Source organism: Mustela nivalis, assembly GCF_964662115.1.
Source record: "Mustela nivalis genome assembly, chromosome: 13".
NCBI lineage: Eukaryota > Metazoa > Chordata > Mammalia > Carnivora > Mustelidae > Mustela > Mustela nivalis.
The window spans coordinates 11,253,273-11,272,850 of NC_139032.1; the positions used below are offsets into that span (position 1 = coordinate 11,253,273).

General features: G+C 38.9%; 1 protein-coding gene and 1 long non-coding RNA gene across 2 annotated transcripts in view; one reads left to right on the top strand and one right to left on the bottom strand.

Annotated features, from left to right (window-relative positions):
• The window catches only part of CFAP95 (cilia and flagella associated protein 95), a 233,222-nt gene that overhangs the window by 23,169 nt on the left and 190,475 nt on the right, over positions 1 to 19,578 (top strand). The window lies entirely within an intron of this gene.
• On the bottom strand, positions 700 to 19,570 carry LOC309847006. The gene is made up of 3 exons (XR_014302254.1): positions 19,389 to 19,570; positions 2,139 to 2,196; positions 700 to 1,411 (listed from the first exon to the last, which is right to left on the bottom strand). It is a non-coding gene; the product is annotated as an uncharacterized lncRNA (long non-coding RNA).

The window sequence follows — 19,578 nt, forward strand, 5'->3', positions numbered from 1 at the left end:
AATAAATGGTATCGAAAAGGCTTCCCTGAGGGCAAAGGTGTTTGCTTCAGTTTTTCCTTCCATTAATCCCTCTGCTTGTAGAAGCTGTATCTGCATTTAAAGTTAGATGTAAACCATATGGTGTATTTCGGAGGCCCGGGAGATGCACAGCATTGCTCTCTATGTTCATGCCTTCTTGCCTTTATTATGCTACTCTCTCCGCATGTATTCCCTTTCTCCCCTAAATGGTACCCAGCCTTAGGTTAAGAAATAATACCATAAACAGACATTCATTTATAAATTCTAGCCTGGGACAGAATACAGGAATCTTTATATTCACTTCCAAAATATGTAACTCTTACCTACCCAGTATAAAATGTGGGGTGTGCATGACCATTGTTTTGACCAAGTCAGTTGTACGCTCAGACTGAGGCAAAGACCAGACACATGCCCCATGGGAGGATCAAGCAGGGTTTAATTATCCCAAGGATGTAAAAGTAAGTTACCACAGTCATGATATGTATCACAGAGGTTAGCAACGTCAGGCCAGATGGAGATTCCAGCTTCTGAAATTCTCATCACTGGGCAGGTAGTTACAGATGGTAAGACCCAAGTGAGAATCATATCAGTCTTTCTGGAGAGTTAATAGTCTTTCTCTTTATATCTAGCACTAAACACCTAAGACTAGATAAGTTCTCTCAGTAAAGTAGCCTGGGGATGTGCTGGGGACCACTTCTTTGACACCAGAAGCACCTTCTTTAACTTTATAGTGGAAATAAGCAAAGGCCAACCAAATGAGAACAAGCAAAGGCTATTTATTCAGAGCTTCTACAGCAGGGGGGCCAGCTACTGTCACTTGGATTTTGGCAGATACTCAAAGGCAGGCAGAAGGTTGGAAAAAAGATAAAGCTTCAGGTATGCCCTGATTGATAACTGTGGTCATGAGGAAGTTGTAGGCAGGCTGGGGACAAATATTAGGAAAACTGTCTGTCATTAATCAAAGCCTGGTCATTTGGGGCCAATTGTTACTATGGCTATTGCCTGGCTTCCTGGACCCATCACTAGAGATAGCAGTCAGACTTCCTGCAGGTCTAACTTACAGCAGCCTGGCTTCCTGGATTGGTTGATTTCCTGGGCAGGTTGTTGCAAGCCGTAGGTCAGAGTTCTGTTTTTATATATGTTCTGGGCTCTGCTATTTGTATACTCAACCTCTCAGTACAACACTGAATATAATATAGGAGGCATTTCAACACAATACAGTAAACTGAAGCGTGAATAGTCCCCATTCATCATTCTTGGTGCAGGCAGCCTGCTGCATCCTGATGCAAGTATATTCTTAAACTGAGTACTGGAGAGCCAGGAGAGGGGTCACTTTCCCAGAAGCCTCTGGGAGTCATGCTAACAAATCCTTAGGTCGGCTATAAAGCTCACCCTGAAATTGGAAAAATAATATGGGCAGGAAATGGAAGGCAGCTTGAAATGATGACTGGCTTTTCTCACAAAATAACTTCATGGCCATAGTGGCCACACACCTTAATGTAACCACTGTGTGAACCTTTGAAACAGTTTTTCATTATTTTGTCTTGGATTAAGTAATTCAAGACTGTGCCATCCCGATTAAGCCATCATGGTGCCATAATGGTAAGTCAGGCAACTTGCTGAAGGACTTGATGATGATATATCCGGATAATTAAATTGCCCTTGGACAGGATGCCACTTGCAGGCATTCAGGACTCCTTGTGGGAATTGTGCAGGTACTGCTATACCCCTGCCATGGGAGTTTAGATAAGAAGAAAGGAAAAGACACTGAAAAGTAAATGAACCAACCATTCTCCCTTGGGTTTCGTTTGAATAGGAATAGAGACTGATTGTTAGTGACTGAACTGATTTTTATACATTTATTTCAAAATGCAGCACTTCAGTGGTTCTCAACAGTAAGTAGTAAGTAATAATAAGGAAATTCTCACAGTGCTTTGTTACCATTCTTTTAGAAACGTTTTTTACTTGCATTACTAGAGGCCATATTGTTTAAACTCCCCCTGAACCCCCGCTGCCTGAGCTGTTGTGCGAATCCCATGTTTCAAGTAATTTCAAGTGAGATTGAAGAACAAACTAATTTCAATTCCGTCTAATTAAATAAGCATTTGTTGACGGCATACCTTGTTCTCGGCACTGTCATCTCACATGATGTCAAAAGATGACATTCCATTCCAGATTCTGAAAAACAAATTTAAAAATATGTTAGAAAAGCATTATAAGAACCACTAAAATTGAAAATACAATATATACTTTTGGGACACCCACTGGAAAAAAATTGAATGAATACTTTTGAAGTCAATAGGAATTATAGCAAATAAAGCATAGTCCATAGAGTAGATAGAAATAAAAGGAAAGCAAGAAACCATTGACAAGAAAGAAAAACAGTGTAACTAAACAAAAACTAAGTTATAACAACCAAAGAAAATGGCTTACTTCCTTTTTGAAAAACAAAGATTGGGGCACCTGGGTGACTCCATCAGTCAAGCATCTGACTCTCGATTTCAGGGTTGTGATCTCAGAGTCCTGAGATGAAGCTCTGTGTCTGCGTCTACACTCAGTGCAGAGTCTGTTTGCGATTCTCTCTCCTTTGCCCCTCCTGTTTATGCACATCCTCTCTCTCTTTCTAAAATAAATAAATAAATCTTAAAAAAAAAAAAGAATAAAAACAAAGATTAACTATATTCTATCTCTAAATGAATGTCTCCTAAATAATGCTAGATGGCTAAGAATCAAAACATAAGCCAAGAAGCACCAGGAAAACACAAATAACCAAAGAGTATATGTTGCAATATTAGTGCCAAATAAGTATAATTCCAATTCAAAAGAAGCAAATGAAACAAAGGACATAACTTTACATTGAAAAGAGCAACCAAAATGTCCTCTGTTGGCAAAATTATAAGAACTAGTCTCACTGGACATTATAAACTAGCAGCCTCTTTTCTGCTCTCCTCTTAGGGCATTCATAAGGGGGGCATCTGATACCATTCACCTCACATTCTTCCCAACACATCTGCTGCTCATTAGAGATACTTTTTGAAACTTAAGATGTGGCTCAGCACCTTTAGGATTTTTTTTTTTTTAAGATAGTACTTTCTGATAGAAGGAGAGATAAAGAGTTTCACAGACAAAAACTAAAGGAGTTCATCACCTTTAGTGCATCAGCCCTGCAAGAAATATTAAAGGGGACTCTTTGAGTGGAAAGGAAAGATTGGAAGTGACAAAGACAAAAAAGGAAGAGAAAACCTCCAGAAAAAAACAACAAAACAAGTAATAAAATGGTACTAAATACATATCTTTCAAGAATTATTCTGGATATAAATGCACTAAAAACTCTAGCCAAAGGACATAGGGTGTCCAAATGGATAAGAAACTAAGACCTGTCTATATGCTAGCTATAATAGACCCATTTTAGGCCCAAAGTCACCTGGAGATTGAAAGTGAGGGGATGGAGAAACATTTATCATGCAAAGGGACATCAAAAGAAAGCCAAAGTAGCAATACTTCCATCACACAAACTAGATTTTAAACCAAAGACTGTAATAAGAGATGAAGAAGGGCACTGGCATAATAATAAAGGGGACTATCCATCAAGAAGATCTAACAGTTATAAATGTTTATGTACCCAACATGGAGCATTAACATATATAAAACAATAACAAACATAAAGGAACTCATTGATAATAACAGTAGGGGATTTTAACACCCAACTTACGTCAATGGACAGATCATCTAAGCAGAAAATCAACAAGGAAACTATGGCTTTGAATGACACACTGGACCAGATAGATTCAAAACATTCCATCCTAAAGCAGTGGAATACACATTCTTTACAAGTCACATGGGACTTTCTCCTGAACAGATCACATACTAGGTCACAAATCAGGCCTCAACAAGTACAAAAAGATTTGAGATCATACCATGCATATTTTCTGACCACAACTCTATGAAACTTGAAGTCAACCATAAGAAAAAATTTGGAAAGACCACAAATTCCTGGAGGTTAAACAACATGTTACTCAATAATGAATGGATCAGCCAGGAAATCAAAGAAGAAATTAAAAAATACATGGAAGCAAGTGAAAATGAAAACACCATGGTCCAAAACCTTTGGGATGCAGAAAAAGCTGTTCTAAGAGGGAAGGATACAGCAATACCAAGAAGCAAGAAAAATCTCAAACAACCTAGCCTTACACCTACAGGAGCTAGAAAAAGAACAGCAAACAAAATGAAAAGCCAGCAGAAGAAGGGAAATAATAAAGATAAGAGCAGAAACAAATGATCTAGAAACTAAAAGAGAATAATAGACTGGATCAATCAAACCAGGAGCTGGCTCTTTGAAAAAATTAATAAAATTGATAAACCCTTAGTCAGACTTATCAAAAAGAGAAGAAAAAGAACCCAAATAAATAAAATCACAAATGACAGAGGAGAAATCACTACCACCACCACCACAGAAATACAAACAATTATAATAAGAAAATATTGTAAAAAACTATATGCCAACAAATTGGACAACCTGGATAAATTCCTAGAAATATATAAACTACCAAATCTTAAATGGGAAGAAATAGAAAACTTGAACAGCCTGATAACCTGGAAAAAATTTGAATCAGTAATCAAAAAACTCCCAACAAACAAAAGTCTAGGGTCAGATGGCTTCACAGGTGGATTCTACCAAACATATAAAGAAGAGGTAATATCTATTCTTCTCAAACTATTCTAAAAAATAGAAATGGAAGGAAAACCTCCAAATTCATTTTATGAGTCCAGCATTACACTGATACCAAAACTAGATAGAGACTCCATTAAAAAAGAAAAATGCAGGCCAATATCCCTGATGAACATTTTGGACATTGTTCTCAGTAAAATATAGCAAGCAACATTAAAAGAATCATTCACCATGATCAAATGGGACTTATTCCTGGGGTGCAAGTGTAAATCAGTATTCACAAATCAATCAACATGATATACCACATTAATAAAAGAAACAATAAGAACCATATAATTCTTTCGATAAATGCAGAAAAAGCATTTGAAAAATACAACTCCATTCATGGTAAAAACTCTCAACAAAGTAGAGTTAGAGGGAATATACCTCAAAATAATAAAGGCCATATATGAAAAACTCACAGCTAATACCATCCTCAGTGGGAAAAACAGAGCTTTTCCTCTAAAGTCAAAAACAATGCCCACTCTCACCACTGTTATTAACACAATACTGAAAGTCCTACCCACAGCAATCAGACAACACAAAGAAATAAAAGGCCTCCAAATTAGTAAGGAAGAAATCAACCTTCCACTATTTGCAGAAGACAGAATACTCTATAAAGAAAACCTGAGAGACTCCACCAAAAAAATTGCTAGAACAGATGAATTCAGTAAAGTTGCAGAATACAAAATCAACTCTGCTGCATTTCTGTAACACTAAAAATGAAGCATCAGAAAGAGAAATCAAGGAATCAATCCCATTAACAGTTGCATCAAAATCCTAATATAGGGGCTCCTGGGTGGCTCAGTGGGTTAAAGCCTCTGCCTTTCGGCTCAGGTCATGATCCCAGAGTCCTGGGATCGAGCCCCGCGTCGGGCTCTCTGCTCAGTGGGGAGCCTGTTTCCCTTCCTCTCTCTCTCTGCCTGCCTGTCTGCCTACTTGTGATCTCTGTCTGTCAAATAAATAAATAAAAATCTTAAAAAAAAAAAACACCAAAAACCCTAATATACCTGGGAATAAGCCAAAGACATAAAAGACCTATACTCTGAAAATGATAAAACACTGATGAAAGAAATTGAAGATGACACACAAAAATGGAAAAACATTTCATGCTCATGGATTGGAAGAACAAATATTGTTAAAATGCCCATGTTAACCAAAGCAATCTATACATTTAATGCACTCCCTATCAAAATACCAACAGCATTTCTTGCAGAACTAGAACATGCAATCCTAAAATTTGTCTGAAACCACAAAAGACCCCTAATAGCCAAAGCAATCTTGAAAAAGGAAAGCAAAGCCTGAAGCATCACAATTCCATACTTCAAGTTATGTTACAAAACTGTAGTGACCGAGACATTATGGTTCTGGCACAAAATAGACACATCTATCAACAGATCAGAATAGAAAACACAGAAATGAACCCTCAGCTAATCTTCAACAAAGGAAGAAAGGAGGAAAGAATCTGCAGTAGGGATAAAACAATCTATTTACCAAATGTTATAGGGAAAATTGGACAGCCACATGCAGAGGAATGAAACTGGCCACTTTCTTACACCATACACAAAAATAAACTCAACATGGATTAAAGACCTAATGTGAAACCTGAAACCATAAAAATCCTAGAAGAGAGCACAGACAGTAATTTCTCTGACATTGGCCATAGCAACATTTTTGTAGATGTTTCCTAAGGCAAGGGAAATAAAAGCAAAAATGAACTGTTGGGACTTCATCAAGATTAAAAAAAAAAAGACTTCTGCACAGTGAAAGAAACAATCAACAAAACTAAAAGGCAACCTACAGAATGGGAGAGCTATTTACAAATACCATATGTGATAAAGGGTTAGTTTCCAAAATATATAAAGTACTTATAAAACAATACCCAAAGGTATAATAATCCAGTCTAGAAACAGGCAGAAGACATGAGTAGACATTTTTCCAAAGAAGACATCCAGAGATGGCGAACATACACATCAAAAGATGCCCAGTATCACTCAGTGTGAGGGAAATAGAAATCAAAATTACAATGAGATACCACCTCATACCAATCAGAATGGCTAAAATTAACACCACAGGAAACAATAGGTATTAACAAGGATGCAGAAAAAGGGGAACCCTCCTACACTGCTGGTGGGAATGCAAGCTGGCACAGCCACTCTGGAACACAGTATTGAGGTTCCTCAGAAAGTTAAAAATACAACTACCCTATGATCCAGCAATCGTATCGCTAGGTATTTACCCAGAGGATACAAAAATACTAATTTGAAGGGATACATGTACCTTGATGTGTATATCAGCAGTGTCCACAATAGCCAAATTATGGAAAAAGCCCCAATGTCCATTGACTGATGCATGTGTGTGTGAATATTACTCAGCCATCAAAAAGCCTGAAACCTTGCCATTTGCAATTATGTGGGCAGAGCTAGAGAGTATTATGCTAAGTGAAATAAGTCATTCAGAGAAAGACAAATCCCATATGATTTCATTCAAATGTAGAATTTAAACATAGGGGGAAAAAGAAAGAAAAACCAAAAAACAGACTCTTAACTATAGAGAAAAACTGATGGCTCCCAGAGGGGAAGTGGGTCGGGGGATGGGTTAAATAGATGGTGGGGATTAAAGAGGGTAGTTGTGATGCACACCAGTTGTTGTATGTTGAATCACTGAATTCTACATCTGAAAATAATATTATACTCTGTTAAGTAACTGGAATTTAAATAAAAACTTAAAAATAAATAAAACAAAAGTAAAATAAAAACAATATTTTCTGAAATACCACTTATTTTAGTTTGCTGCTGCTGCATAACAAATTACCCTAAATTTAATGGCTTAAAACAGCATTTGTTAGCACCCAGTTCTATAGGTCAGAAGTGGGCAGGCTTTACTGGATTTTCTAATTTGGATCTCACAGGGCTAAGATCAAGGTATCATCTGTACTGGACTCTTCTCTGAAATCTCTAGGGAAAAAATCACTTCCAGGATCATTCTGGTTGTTGGCAGAAGTCATTTCCCTGCAGTTGTAAGACTGATGTCTCCATTTCCCTGCTAGTTGTCAGCTGCACAGGACAGCTTATAGCTCCTAGAGGCCACTCTCCCTCCCTTCGTGTGGGCCCCCCATCTTCAAAACTAACAACAGTACCTGGAATCCTTCTGGGCCCCCCCACCACCACTTTTTAAGTTTTTATTTTAATTCTCAGTTGGCATAGAGTGTTATATTAGTTTCAGGTGTACAATATAATGGAATCCTTCTGTTTTAGATCTTTCTTTCTCTTCTGCCACCAGACAGAAAACTCTGCTTTCAGAGGGCTTGTGTGATTAGTTTAGGTCCACCCAGATAATCTCCATTTTGATTAATTCAAAGTCAACTGACTAGTACTCGTAATTGCATTTGCAAAATCTCATTTGGCATGTAATGTAACATAATCACAAGGGTACTATTGCATCCATTATATTCATAGGCCCTCATATTAGGGCAAGAAATCTTGGTGGAGGGCATGGATTTTAGGATTCTACCGCATTGCTTGTAGGCCTCTTTTAGCTTACTGCCACGTGAATCCTAAAGGCTCAGTAGCCTTTACAACTATTTTGGAGTCTTTTATTTTTACCAAACTTTAAACTTTTGTTGTCCATATTTTTGTGGCTTTCAGATTTCCCAAATGAGAAAAGGACACTGCTAATGCACCCATGGTCATGTTAGAAGTTGCTCTGGCCATTTTTGATAGTGATTTATTCCTTCATCAGCTTGTTTTATGGCTCCAGGATTTGTTTTTTTGGAGTTTTGATTCAGATTATCTAACGTGCTGCATCTAATAATTCAAGCATTTGAGTTGGGGTAGGGTAGTAGGGGACTTAAATCTATCCTTTGTTGTTTTACCTTATCCTAGCTTATTTCCTTCTGTGTTTACCAGTAGCATCTTGTGAGCTCAGGCGTGTTGAACTTAATCTGGGGAGTCCTGAGAGTGTAAATTGGGGATACTTGCTTTGGAGAAGACTTGTATTTTTTTTTTAATTTTTTAAGATTTCATTTATTTATTTGAGGGCGAGAAAGAGCACATGAGAGAGAGAGAGAGAGAGAGAGAGAGAGAGAGAACCAGTAGGGGGGGGGGCAGAGAAAGAGGGAGAAGCAGGCTCCCTACAGAAGCATACTTGATCCCTGGATCCCTGGGATTATGTCCTGAGCCAAATGCAGATCCCCAACCGCCCAACCCAGAGGATTTGTATTTTCATAGGCCCTTTCATTTGTTGCTTCAAAGGTTCCAGGCTTAGTCCAGGAGGCTCGATAATGAGCTTTCAACCTTGCCAGAGGTCCAAAGCTTGGTCACGAGATGGTAGTTCTGATCCTAGTATTAGCCTCAGGGCATACATATATTTTGAATTTTTTATTTCTCCCTGATCTTGTTTCAGTTCATCTGTTTTCTCTTTTTTCCTCCCTTCTTCCCTCTCTTCCTTCCTGTCTCTTATCCTATCTTGCTTCCTTTCTCCCATGCTTAGGTTGTGCTAACAAAGGCAAAGAGTCTAATGCATGGGACACAGTGGTAGCCCTACTGTACTTGGCATTGGTCAGAGTCAAATGTTGTGCTCTTTTCTGAGAACCACTTTTTAAGGGGCTCATGATCAAAGTGATGCACATCCAGAGGTTCAGCCAAAATAATATGAAAAAATGTAGGTTTGTTTACTTTGTTTACCTGGGAAAAGAGAAGGCATGTAATCTTTCTTCATATATCTGAAAGGATCTTTCACAAGAGAGAAATAAAGCTTATCTTTTATCTTCCAGAAGCAGAACCAACTAGTGCATCTAGCAAGAAGGTTCATGTTAGCTCAACATAAGAGGAAACTTATGATTATGCTTGTCCAGAATTGGAATGGAACGCCTTCGTGAGTTGTGAGCTCTCTCATCTGGGCCTCTGTGGAGGTAGATAGGATAAGTCTCCTTAGCAGTCTTCTAGAGGGTGAGAGTACACTTCTCCTTTGTCTAAGAGGCCATAAAAAATAACCTTCACTCTCCCAGTGACCTCAGATTCTAGGCTTGTTTATTCTGTGAGTCTTATAAATTTAGACAGAAAGTAAGAAATTATAGCCATCTGGAAAATAAAAAAACATTTATGCCGGATTCTGAGTGTAATGGAAGGAAATTTTATGTCACAGTATTGAAGAAACTTTTCCAATTGGTGAATCAGAGTAATCATTAATATTTTTAACTTCCAAAATAGTCCTCCTTGTAATGTGCCAAGAAAAAAAGGCAATTAATTTTTGCACAAAATATTCTCCTCATGCATATCCACACTGGGAGAAAATATGATGCATTTTTTAATAATAATAAGGTTCAGTCAGAAATGGAAATTTAGTTCATCTTAAACTAAATAGAATAGACACTGGTAAATGAGAAGAGATGACACGGCATGAGCTATATAATTATATTAAAATACATTTCGGGTAGTTTCCTTTAATATTAAAACTATAATTCTTTATAGAAATGGATACAGGGTTTTTGAATATTTTTTGTAAATGATATTGAGATCTTGGTATTTTGTTCTTAGAATTTTATATGAACATAAAACCACACATGTTCTAAAAAACATCACTTTAGGGAAAACAACATATTTAACCTTACACTGTAGAATAAAAGCTTATGTCGAAAAGTTTTAGAAATTCAGGGGGCACCTGGGTGGCTCAGTGGGTTAAAGCCTCTGCCTTCGGCTCAGGTCATGATCCCATGATCCCAAGATACTGGGATCGAGCCCCGAATCGGGCTCTCTGCTCAGCAGGGAGCCTGCTTCCTTCTCTCTCTGCCTGCCTCTCTGCCTACTTGTGATCTCTATCTGTCAAATATATAGATTAAAAAAAAATCTAAAAAAAAAATTCAGATACCCTTCACGTTCTCTGGATTCTAGAGTGACAAGAGAAAACTGAGGAAGAAAGACTCAGGTCCTCTAGTCCCTGTTAGGGATAGTGAACACACCGCAGGAGAATGGGGTTATGCTGAGAAAGGAAGATCAATCCCGACACAGAGAGGATGAGAGCAAAAGAAAGGCAAAATGTGAGCAAGGTGTTCTTCAGGGCAAAAATGAAATTCGATCCCAAGTGACAGGCAAAGGGATGAGAGACCCAAACTATTTTACTGTATTTTATGAAAGCTTTAGGAGTATGGAATTGTATAATTTCAGAAGAAATTAACCAGGGGGGAATTTTGGAAACATACTGATAACCCAGTGTTACAAACAACTTAATGCCTTAGGTTGAGAAGTCATGACATATCCAAAGGAGACAAAAGTTACAGAAGTACAGGCTAGTTGAGGACATAATCCTGTAGTCCTACTAGAGTTCAGGCTCCTGCAAACAGAAGAATATATATACATATACAGTGTCTGTCGTAGAATTAGAGTGAGAACCTTCTTTGGAGTCTGAAGGTAAGAATATAAAACTGGCTTTGCCTCTACGTGTGCAATTCAGTTTACTCATCTTGATAATGGAAATGCCAATCTGCACCCCACATTATTTTTGTAAGGGCCAAATAAAAGAGTATATGTAAAAGTATTTTATTTTATTTATTTTTTTAAAGATTTTATTTATTTGTCCGAGAGAGAAAGTTCACAAGCAGGGGGGGAGGCAGGGAGAGAGGGAGAAGCCCTGAGCAGGCAGCATGATGCGGGGCTTGATCTCAGGACCCTGGGATCCTGACCTGAGCTGAAGGCAGACGCTTACCCGACTGAGCCACCCAGATGCCCCTGTAAAATATTTTATAAAGTGATCATTGGAGGGGCACCTGGGTGGCTCAGTGGGTTAAGCCTCTGCCTTCAGCTCAGGTCATGATCCCAGGGTCCTAGGATCGAGCCCCGCATCGGGGTCTCTGCTCAGTAGGGAGCCTGCTTCCCCCCTATTTCTCTGCCTGCCTCTTGGCCTGCTTGTGATCTCTCTTCCTGTCAAAAAAAAAAAAAAAAAAAAAAAAAGTGATCTATGGATAGGATGTCTTATTATTACCATCTACAGTAGGTATCTGTGGATACAGATAACAGTAGGTATCTGTTTTTCCCTTTTATCCAATCTTGTACTTTCAGTCTAGATTAGTCAGAAAGGGCAAACCTCCCCCTGGGGGAAGACCATCACACAGATCAGGCTGGGGAGCTTACCACATCAACCTCGGACCTTGCTCTAGTGATTTTTTCAGAACAGTCATGAATCAGATCAGGCCAAATGGTGTCTAGGACTTCTGATGGAACTTGAGAGGGACGCTTTATGTTATGAGAGGGTAGGGAGCAATGTAAATTGCTAGCCATTTGGGGAGAGCTTGCCTGAGAGTAAGCTAACCCGAGAAAGAAAGCAAAACCAAGAAATAGTAAAATAGCATCCCAAGACATCATCAGTCCCTGGTGTTCAGATATGCTTGACGCCAGAATTGCCCTTACATGAGTCCATAAACTCCTCTTTCTGTCCTACCTTGGATTTAGCTTTCTGTCATTGGTCATCAAAACTGTACTCTCTTGAGTCACTATGATTAGGGAAACTTTCATTATAAATTATTAGTGTTACTTGGAAAATCTCCACACCTAATGTGTACTGAGAAATTACAGTTGCCCCTTCAACAATGGAGGGGTTTGGGTTAGACTTCCTTGATTGGCTCTGTGCATGTGAAGTCATGCACAACGTCTGGACAGTTTTCTCCAGCAGGAATGTATTGTTTCAGACTTCATGATGACTTTTTCTTATAACAACAATGGCATCTTCAATGGTGTAATCTTTCCAGACTTTCTTGATGTTTTCTGTATTGTGGTTCTCTTTCATAGCATTGACAGTCATTCTCATAGAGTACTGTGTGTACTGAGCCTTAAAGGTCCTTAGGACACCCTGATCTATGGTGATTAGAAATGTTGCATTTGGGGACAAATAGACCACTTTGGTGTCATCAGTGTTAAACTCGTGGAAATCTGGGTGGCCAGGGGCATCATCCAATATCAAAAGAACATATTTGATGACTTCAGGGACAAAGCATCACAATGGAACCAGCCCAGAAAAAAGGTTTCTTCTTGTCCAGGCCTTCTTGTTTGACATCCAAAAGGCTGGAGGCTGGTGTTTATCTTTTCTCTTCAAGGCTCAGGGGTTAGCAGCCTTACAGATAAGGGCAGTCCTGATTATAAACCAGACTGCATTTGTGCAAAAGAGTAGAGTTAGCCTATCCTTTCTGCCTTAAATCTCAGTGCTAGCTTTTCTTCCTTACTAATAGTATATATATATATAAGAGAGAGAGAGAGAGCAAGCAGGAAAGGAGGGGGAGGGAAGGGGCAAAGGAAGAGACAGAAGAGGCTCCTCTCCAAGCAGGGAGCCTGCCAATGGGGGTGGGGAGGTGGGGGACGTGGGGGGTGGGGTGGGTGTGGGTGGGGAGGAGACACACTTGATCCCAGGACCCCTGGATCATGACCTGAGTTGAAGGCAGATGCTTGTGACTGAGCCACCCAGGTGCCCCCCTTACTAATACATTCTTATGGCAATTTTCCCCCCAGAATAGGGTACTTTTTTTCTGTATTAACAATCTGTTCAGGCAGATATCCTTTCTCCTCAATGCTTTTCTTAATGGCATCTGGAAATTTGTCTGTTGCCTCTTGGTTGAAAGAAGCTGCCTCTCCTGGTATCTTGACATTTTTTTTTTTTAAAGCCAAACCTTTTTTTTTTTTTAAAGATTTTATTTTTTAAGTAATCTTTACATCCAATGTGAGGCTTGAACTTAAAACGCTGAAACCAAAAGTCACATGTTCCACCAGCTGAGCCAGCCAGGCACCTCTACAGCCAAACCTTTTTAAAATTATCAAACCATCCTTTGCTGGCATTAAATTCTCCAGCTTTAGAAACTTTACCTTCCTTCCTTTTGCCCTAGATGTCATATCATGACTTTGCTTTTTCATGAATTATATTAGAGTTGATAGGGATGGCTTTCTTAAAGCAATCCTGCACCCACATACAAGCTGCATTTTCAATATGATATAAAAAGGTATTTCACAGAAAATGCAGGGTTTTCATGCCTGCTGGCAAAGCTGCAGGAGCAGTATCACAAATCCCCCCCCCCCACACTTTTTAAAAGATTTTACTTATTTAAGAGCGAGAGGGAGAGAGAGAGAGAGCACAAGTCAGGGAGGGTCAGAGAGAGAAGAAGAAGCAGGTTCCTCTCTCTGAGCAGGGAGCCTGATGTGGGGACTTGATCCTAGGACCCTGGGATCATGACCTGAGCTGAAAGCAGGGGCTCAACCAACTGAGCCATCCAGGCGCCCCATTACCATCACCCCCCCCCCCCCGTTTTTAAACAAGTACCCTTATGCTGGACTCCTTTATCTTGAAATGGCAGGCAACCACAGCTGCAGACCGCAATCTATGGTACATATCAAGCAAATCATTCTTTTCCTGTAATGTGATGACTTTCCGGGATTCTTGGGAGCACTTCCAGCACCCCTAGTGGCACCTCCTGTGGGTCCCATGGTGTTATTCAAGGTTTATAATGTTGCACTAAACATGATGAAAAATATGTGAGAACCATGAGAGATCGCTTTTTACTGTGACGCACGACTTACTGGTGAGCCAAACTGCTCAAGTGGAGATGATTTGCGTCATAGGGCGTTTGTAGAGGATGCTGGAGACCGTTGAGCTCACTGCAGTAGCAACAGGAGGGGGCTACCAAATTATGACCACAGTACAATACTCCAGCTAATTTTCTGAAGTTATGACTTAATACAATATCTTTACATTTGTTTATACTTCCCTTGACTGCAAATGGTGTGGCATGTATCATCTGTACGTATGTGCGTAAGCTTTGATAAATTTTAACTTTTCTTTAACAGATTCATGTATATTTTATAGTATTAACGATAAACTAGTATCTATATATAAACATACCTACTGGTTTCTTAATTTTTTGATATTGCTTAGTTACACAGTATGCAAATTTTTCAAATTGTCACAAATCTCCAAAAACTTTTCCAATATATTAATTGAAAAAAAAATTCCTCACATAAGTGGACAAGTACAGTTCAAACCTGAGTTGTTTAAGGGTTAATTGTACAAATTGGTCATAGAATTGGTGCTGAAAATGTGAATGATTGTTTGGTCTGGACAATCTTTATTCTAAGTCGGCTTCCTTTATTACTATTTTTTATTGTCATCATACTTGCTTTTAGTCCCGCCCTGACCCTTTAGAAAATGATCCTTCTACTGAAATAGCCTGAAAGCCTCTGTAGTCTAAAGCAACTTAAACATGATGCTGTAAGAAGAGATTTAATGAGGGGTGTCTGGGTGGGTCAGTGGGTTAAGGCCTCAGCTTTTGGCTCAGGTCATAATCCTAGGGTCGTGGGATTGAGCCTCGCATTGGGCTTTCTGCTCAGTGGGGAGCCTGCCTCCCCCTCACTCTCTGTCTGCCCCTCTGTCTACTTGTGATCTCTGTCTGACAAATAAATAAATGAAGTCTTTAAAAAAAGAGAGAGAGAGAGAGATTTAATGAACAGAGGAGACAACATCACAAGTCTGACGTATGCTCGATGAACACAAGAAACTCAAAATCGTACAACACTCAGACAGTCCTTCAACATTCTGGAAATTCCCCAGCTTCTTCCGTGAGCTCCTGACCTCTGCCCCAGTATGGCAGCTTGATATTCTCAGCTGTGTGTTTGGTGTACTCAACAACCAGAAACCTCCTACATGTACTTGATCTTCTGGTGGAAGCCTTTCAGCGGGTTTCTCACCATCTTGCTCACCATGCAGCTGGGGGTGGGTCTTGTGGGGCCATAGGAAAATGTCCACCACCACCAGAAGCAAAAGGAGCCCAAATCCAGTTTCTTTTCTCTGATCTTCTTCCCTGGGAGAGGATGTTCCTTTATGCGATTAAAGAGCAAAAACAAAACAACAACAAAAAAACCCAAAAAACAAAGAAACCCACAATACCGAACTTAATTTCAAGTACCACTACTTTCCCAAGTAGCTAACTGGTAGCTACATGATCGCATTCTTGTTGCTAATAAACAATAAAGGCGCCAAGAAACCAAAGCAGCACATGGTAGAAAAGGAAGAAACCAAGAGTTTAGGTAATTTGTGAATATGGGTATTCAGTTTTTGAATAATTAAAGATAGCCAGTCTGTAGAATGTTAGAGAAATCCCTAAGCTACATTTATGTTTGAGCATGTCATTACTAATCCAGAACATTAAAATTTTATCATCATAGTTATGGACAGTTCTGCCAAAGAATCTCACTTATTGACTATCAAAATAAGGGAAATACTGAATTATAGAATACCATACTTTGAATATTTAATAAATTAATCCTTTGTGCTGATAGTAGGAGTTCTAGAAATCATTCCTGTTGTGTGACAACAGTCAGTCAATATACTAATTAATAATAATTGAGAGAAGTCAATGCCTTATAGGTTTACAACACAAATTAGAAGTACAGAGAGATCATACTTCAGGTTAAATTCATTCTAAAAAAGACCATTGGCTGTTATGAATACTTAAAGGAAAGGAAAGAAGGTTGGAGCTTTTGTCAGAGTTGACTCTTTTCAGAGTTCCTGGGTCATTGAACAGGAGCTTATTCATATAAATTTTGGCAGTGGTATCTGGATCTTACTATTTTTCTTTCATATTTTTCACATAACTGAATTGTACCAGATTCTCTTGGGTGCTCAGCAACAGATGTTGACTCTGAAATTCTTACCACTTCTCAAAGGAGGAAGAAGAGGAGGAGGGAATAGGGAGAGAGGGAAGGAGAGAGAGAGAAGGGGAGGGAAGAAGAAGAGAAGGAATGGGGCATGGAAAAGGAAGGGGTCAAGGCAGAAAATGTGAGAAAAAGAAAAGAAGAAAGGGGAGGAGGAAGGATGGAAGTGGAAGCTTGGAGGGATTGGGGAAGACCAGAAATCTCATTCATTTTTGACATAGGAGGTGGACTCTAATTTTTTTGTGTAAAACAGTCTCAAGTGAACCCCTAGATGTATATATAGAGGGTGACGGGAGCTCCCTATTCCTAGAGAATTTTAAAAATACTATGCAATCAATCCTTGATTGGGATCCAAATACTCAATTTTAAACTTCTAAATATTATAGAATTCAAATACAGGGTTTTTAAAAAAAATATAGATTTAAATGAATCAACATAGAGATAATACAAGTTAATTTTCTTACAGAATTAGATTTTTTTCCCTCAGCTTAATTGCATGACATTTGGTAGAAGAAAGTTTAATGTTTGGGGGTGATCATTGCTGATAGCGACTTTGGAAGGCCCTGGCAGGTGCTTTCCTGGAATCAAGTAGATGATTGTTAAGACAGAAAGAGAAAGAAGATGCTGAAGAGGTTTGCCCCTGTGGCCATTTACATCTGGCTGGTTTATATCTGTTTTAGGTTTGCTATTCTGGTCAAGTCATCTTGGCAATTTCTTAAATAATCTGATAAAACTGATGAATATATTAGAGTAGGCTCACAAGATGGGGATTTCCACTTCCTCAGTTGGGTCTGCCTGCACTTTCCTACGGAAAAGTCCTGTTTCAGCCACCTGAACTATAATTTTCTTACCTCAAGGATATTATGGCGAAAAGAGATTAATCTAAATAGAAAACATTGCTTTAATCCCTACACTTCATTGGTTTGATGAAGTTTGAAGAAAACAGGAATAACTCAAGTGGGTTGAGGATCAGTGATTTCACATTTAAAAAGCATAAAGCTTATTAATGGTCTTGAAGAGAAAAGATTCCATATGAATGCAAAACCATCATTATCACTGGTAACATATCCAAATATCTTGACAACATTTTTCTGATTCAGACTGTTAAATTTCATATTAAAATATAATAAAAAGATATTCATTTACAAAACCCTTGTAAACAGACAAAGCTTCAAAAACAGAAAGTATACTTAGGAAACTCCACACAAACAAGCACATTTTAAGGTACTTTTATATAAGGACAGAGTTAGGATGTAACAATAACAGTAGTAGTCGAAATTTTATTGAGGGCTAAGCATCCATTAGGCACACCTGCTTTCAAGATATTATCTTATGTAATTCTCACAAAACCCTTCTGTTCTCTTCCTATTTCATCAGTAAACAATCAGCAAAGTGAAAATCCCACAGAACGTACTGGTGTATACGAAAGGAATGGAAGGGGTCTGAACTTGAGGGTATCAGAGAGTCAATCTCATATATCCCAAGAAAAGGATGTTAAAATGTATTTAGTAGGCACAGAAGACAATAAAGCTGGTGATGTTGGTATAAAGGGGAAAGAGTATAATAACATATTCATAGACTAAACTAAGCTTTCAGCTTGGTTTAAGGAACTCTAAAATAATAAGCTACAGTTGTTTTGTTTTCTTAACTTACTGCTACTTCTTTGTGCTGAAATGCTTTTAAATCTCCATAGTACTGTTCGTGTACCTCAGATAGGGCTTGGCTCTGGGCAGCCTCTGTCTCTGAGTCAAACTGGCAGCAAAAACTTGACATCTCGGTCACAAATATATTATGTTGCCATCACTTTAAGCATAAGTAAAATAAAATAAAAAAAAAAAACAGATGGTAGTAGTGATGGTAATATTTTTGGAGTGATGGCAATATGTTTTGCTTTGATTGGGTAGAACTGAGCTTAATGTGGATCTTATTAAGCCTTTTAAAGTTAATTTCTATTTTTCTTTCTCCTTTCTTCAGAAAGAAAAGGGCTAAAATAGCACTCAGTACTCTACTAGCACTTTGCTGGTGACAATGGACTATTTATCTGGTTTTAAGTAACGTGGCTTAACTGTGGCTGCCAGTAAAATAAGGGCCTGAGCATACCACTGGCGCCCACACTGGGTACCACAGGCCACAGAGAAGCACTTAGTAGTTGTGTGTAATCAAATTTGTGAAAACTGATCCAGAATAATACTTCATTATTTATAGGAGTACTATAATAAATCTTTTGCAAACTATAGAATCCGTTTGTAATGTGAAATGTCTCTTGTGTTTTTAAGTTTGAATTTTTGTGTACATGTGGTCTTCATAAAGTAAGAATCTATGGAAGCCCAAGTAAATCTAAAGTACCCAATTCATTTGTTCACTCATACTCTGAAATGATGCCATATACTAAGCATCATTCCAGCTCAGAGGGATGGCCATGATGAAGTCCACTAATGCCCTTATGGTGCTCAACTAAGTTGGGGAGAATTCTGATACCTAAATATTCTTCTCTTGGAAAGTCAAAGATAAAATATGCACCTTCCTTCTGGAAGGCAGCTATCCAATCATTTCTTGAAAGCAATGCCATAGGTAATCTTTTTGAAATCTCCTTGTCACATATTAAACAACACAATAATGTGATGAATTTGTGTTGTCATAAAATATCAAATGCGAAAATGAGAACTGGCAGGTCTCGGGGAGCTGAACGCCCTGGAGTCCTAAGCTGTACCTGGAGGTTGGGTCTGTTCAGCGTTACAGCCTGAAGGGACCTCAGATTCTTGTGTCCACCCTGCCCCCTCCTTGGTCCCATCTTCTACTTTGTTTTTTCAGAGGAAGAAACTCAAAAAGGTTGGGAAATTAGCTGAAACCAGAATCAATGAGGGTTTTTTCATCCCCAGACTTTTTAGCTGATTTGCTGATTCTGCTCCTCCTCATGTATAAATGACACATTTTAGGGTTTGAGGCGTGTTCTCTTGCTCCCTTTTGGTTAAACTTACATGCTTATAAGTAGAAGGTGTGGTGACGACAGATGATGGACGGTAAAAAGAACTTCTGCAAGGACGGCCGGAGCCGAACTGCTCTGGGCTCAGGTCCCCTTAGTCCTTAACTGACCCGCCCATCCCCCTTACGTCCGCCGGCCACTCTGAGGATTAGGCTGGTGGTAGGGCGAAACTACAGATCCCAGGA